Below are 4,356 nucleotides of genomic sequence, written 5' to 3' on the forward strand. Positions count from 1 at the left end.
CCCTCCTCCTGTGCACCTCACCACATTTTCTTCTAACTAACCCTTACTTCCAGTCATACAGTCAAACAAGTCCCTGTTAGATCAAATAAGGTAATATGGTGGCTCTACCCGGAGGTGTGAGCCAAACTATGGAGTCACAGAGGGGCTGCAGAACATTGAAGAAGGATCCTCTGAACAGTTGAAGTGGAGGTAACCTGGAAAGGTCCTTTCTGGCAGTGTGACCCCAATTCATTTGGCTCTTAGTGAAAAACGAGACTGCTTGGGTTCTGGTACCCTTGCTGCTAAATACACTCAGCAAAGTTGACTCCCAGCAAATTTTAGGCTGCTTCTGAAGTCCCAAGTGGGGACAGATCATGGCAGGTTGCAGGAAGTCAATGAACAATGCATCAAACATTCATCATCAGCTTCATTATTAGATGCATCCTCAAAGTGGAAATGAGGATTTAAATAAAATTTAAATATAATTGAAGTATATCCTATTCCTGAAATAATAGAAATCTGTAGTCTTCCAGTTTTTTTTCTCCCCAAAGAAGCACGAGACACATTTCAAGGCATGTAACTGTCAAATACCCAGGTTTTAATCATCTGTCTCTCTGGCCTCTGGATATTTTCTAATAGTCTCAAATCTATATTCAGTTTTCAAAGAACAACATCATGAAGATATACTCACATTCTCTTATGATTTGTTGATTTCTTCCTCCATGACCACCTCTTTTTCTGGGCAAGAACCAATGATATGAACAGTGTTTAAGTAAAAAAAATTTATGATTCCATGATCAAGATAAATGGTTTAAAATTTCCAAACATTACAAAAGGTCATTCAATAAAAGTAAAGGCTTCTTTCACACTCATTGACCTCCCACTCTGTCACCCCAACCTTGTGCTCTTAAAGTCACTACTTTTGTTTGTGTTCAGATTGTTTTTATGTGTATGCATACGGATATATAACATATAATCCCCATACTCTTTATACAACAGTATTACACCATATTGCCTTCTGCATCCCCTTGATGGTGTTTTGCTATCAATGATATAGGAGTAACTAGACTGATGTGTTTTGCCACTTATTTAGTCATGTACAATGTTATTTGTTCCACATCAGCTCTTTGAAAAGTCCTACTTCACACAATGAGCAGGGGAAAGGTCCAGAATCAATACATAATTCTAAAGTTTAAAGAGCCAGTTTCAAATGGAACCAGACTTGAACTTAGGACTTTCGAATTCATTTGTTCTTCCATTCAATAATAGCAAACCCCTTTGACCTCACTGATATACTCTGGCCTTTTGACCAAGCCAATCTGGCCTATTGCCAGGGTCTATCTGCTGACTGTCAAACAGCTGTCTCAGGAATTAGCAGTGGATGAGGCTATAGGTCCTTTTCCCCATAATCTCACTGCCAGGTGGAACAGTCCAGCAAACACAACGTAAAGCCCAAATCTGTTACCACAAATAATTGCTAACAAGGAGGCTTAGAAAGCATCCTATCATCTGTAAACTCAGCGAAGTCTCAGCTCTACCCTTTTAGGTATTTCCACATACACTCGACAAAAAGATTCAATCTGGGACAGAGCTCTACAGGGAGAATTCACTCACCTTAGATCAGAAAGCAGTCTTCTTGGATTAGTCACGTGGACCTAGCACACAGCAGTGTTCTAGGTCCAGGACCCCGTGGGACACTGACTTCCTCACTCTTGTTCTTCTTCAGGGCAGGGCTGGAGCTACAGTGCTGTGTGTCTAGCAATCCACTTAGTTTGAATAAAACTGGCTTCACAGTGAATAAGTATTTCTATCTCACGTGCTAAGGAGAACTCTCCAGGCATAGATTTAGAAGGTGGTACTTGATATGGTGGCCCCAAAGTTTGGAAGTTTATAATGTTAATTCACCATGCTGATGATATGAATTACTGGTTATGGTATTCAAATAATTACTAACTACCTCTAAACATACACACACACACACACACACACACACATTTCTCTGCCTTTAGTGAATAATTTTAGAACAAATCATAGATAACACGGCACCCTCAATCAATCGTCTAAGAATACGCCTCTTTCCTTACCCCATTCTTCATGCCAGGCTATGAAGCAGCAAAAGCAGAGTAAGGAACGTGAACTCTAAAGTCACTTGACTGAGTCCACATGGAAATTTTGTGTCCATAGCTATAGATGAATGCGAGTGAGTTACCAGTTAACCTCTCCGAGCCTTGTTTCTTTCTTTGTAGAGTGAGGTTAACAAGGAGGGAGGCAATGAGAGGCAGGCAAAACGCTGAGCTCATTGTCTGATTGATTATCCTGATTTCATAATCTGCTCCATTCCTCTTTGTTCTTCTGACTTTTCTTTCCTGTAAATCTTTCCATCCATCTTCTCCAATCCATCCATCCAGTCATCTTTATTGAAACAATTTTAAGCACATCGTTTCATAGGGAGCGCTGGAGGACCCACTGGTCAATGGGCAGGGTCTCTTTCCACGGGAGCTTGCAATCTTCAGAAGGTTCAGACTTGTAGCGGGGCTGATCTTTATGGACTCCTATAATGTGGCAAGCACGTGCTGAGTACTTTACATTTATTATCACCCTTGATTTTAAGGCACCTACAAAGTGGATGCCCTTTTACAAAAGATGAATCTGAAACTTTAAAAAGCTGAGGGCCTCACTCAAGCTGATCCAAACCCAGGAAGCCTAATTGCCAAACCTGTATAGCACCCCCTTGGTCATCAGCTCTGTAAGCCCTCCTCCTCCAAAGTCACCAGGGAAATAACATTCAATCCCTTCTCTGTTTGCACTCTTTTAGAATTAGTGATCTTAGGGCTAGGGGTGTAGGTCAGTGGTAGAGCACCTGCCTCGCCTGTATGAGGCCCTGGGTTTGATCCCCAGAAACACAAAAATATTAAATAAATAAAGCAAATAATTCATCTTAAAGAGAGTGGTCTTATTTTTAGAACTCCAGATGTTAGTGTTCTCTTAGCGATCCCCTCCTTCCATAGCTTCAATAAAGATAGCAATGTGGAGGCTGCACAGATTTTGGAGCCAGACTGTCTGACTCAGCCACTTAATCTGCTGTGCAAACTAAGGCAAGTCTACCAACCACTCTGTGTCTTAATTTTCTCATGTGTAAAATGAGGGTAATGTTACGTACCTAAGAGGTTATTCTGAGAATTAAAAAGTTAACATAAGTAAAGTTATAAGCACAGGCTCAGCACATAGTTAAGTGCTGCACAAGTGAAAGACTTCATTATTCATCTTATAATCATATATTAATAGTATACCTATGTATCATAGGTCAAGGACCACCTTAATATTCTTAGGTCTAGACAATCTCAATCTTTCAAAAAATATGTATTTTACTCACTTGAATGCAACAGGACAACAGGTCTAGTATTTCTTTTTGTTGACAAATAAAAATAGAATCGAGCTCGAAGATGCAACTTTGCCCAAACTCCACAAGTCTTCCCCTTCTTCAGTTGTTGACCTCCAACTCAGTCTTCTTTAGAAAAGGGAAAGAGTATTCCTCACCTGGAAGTAATTAAAATCCTAGAAGAAACAAGGGTCAAGGAAAATTTTGAAAGTCTCCTAAGAAAACTACTTTCCCTTTTTTCCATTCGAATCTTCTGGTTTCCTAAACCTTTTCCTCCTCTTCTCCTGATTTTCCTTTATCCCACCAACATTGGAGACAGATACCGTATTCACATATCCATCTACTCCAAGTCCTTGAACTAGACACCCATGACGTTCAGCACTTCGATGTAGGGTATGGACGTCGGAAGGCAAGGTCCTATGCCCCAAATCTTGGAGAAGAACAAGGTTAAGTTCGTCCCTTGGAATTATTTTCTCTCCTTCTCAGCGTCTCCGGAGATATACTGCTCATCTCATCTCATCTCACGTCTTGCCTGCCAGAAACCTGAAGTTGGGGGCTATGAATTTTAGCTTCCCACCCTCCTCGGCCCCTTCAATCCCCTCAGTCCATTTGAGGAATTGAGGTTCAATTCTAAGGCTTTTAGAAGCAAAGATTCAGTCCATCTGTACAGGAACCGGTGCGTTGTTGCCAAAGCTGCCGAGACAACCGCCGACCTTAACCGGCTGATCCTGGCTCGGTCTCTGTAACTTAAACCTTGAGGGGAGGTGGGGGAAAGGAATCGCGCGCAAAAAGGTGGCCTTAGAACCCGAGCGTGAGAGTTTCTTGAAGCTCCACGAGTAAAGGTTTCCTTGAACTCTGCGCGTAAAGATGACTTTGAACCTGGGCGCCAGGGCGCGGCGGAGAGCCCGCGGCACCGCAGGTGACAGCGCGCCCCTGGCAGCACATATCTCCCGGGGGACACGCCCGCAGGCGGGGCCCAGCGGGCCCCAATCACAGGG

The 4,356-nt window shown here is 42.4% G+C and overlaps 1 long non-coding RNA gene across 1 annotated transcript; it reads right to left on the minus strand.

Moving 5' to 3' along the window:
- Positions 1 to 1,593: 1,593 nt before the first annotated feature.
- On the minus strand, positions 1,594 to 4,212 carry LOC306668674. Its single transcript, XR_013765937.1, has 2 exons — positions 3,353 to 4,212; positions 1,594 to 2,531 (listed from the first exon to the last, which is right to left on the minus strand). It is a non-coding gene; the product is annotated as an uncharacterized lncRNA (long non-coding RNA).
- Between the last annotated feature and the right edge of the window lie 144 nt (positions 4,213 to 4,356).

This window comes from Sciurus vulgaris (genome assembly GCF_902686455.1).
Source record: "Sciurus vulgaris genome assembly, chromosome: 8".
Classification (NCBI taxonomy): domain Eukaryota; kingdom Metazoa; phylum Chordata; class Mammalia; order Rodentia; family Sciuridae; genus Sciurus; species Sciurus vulgaris.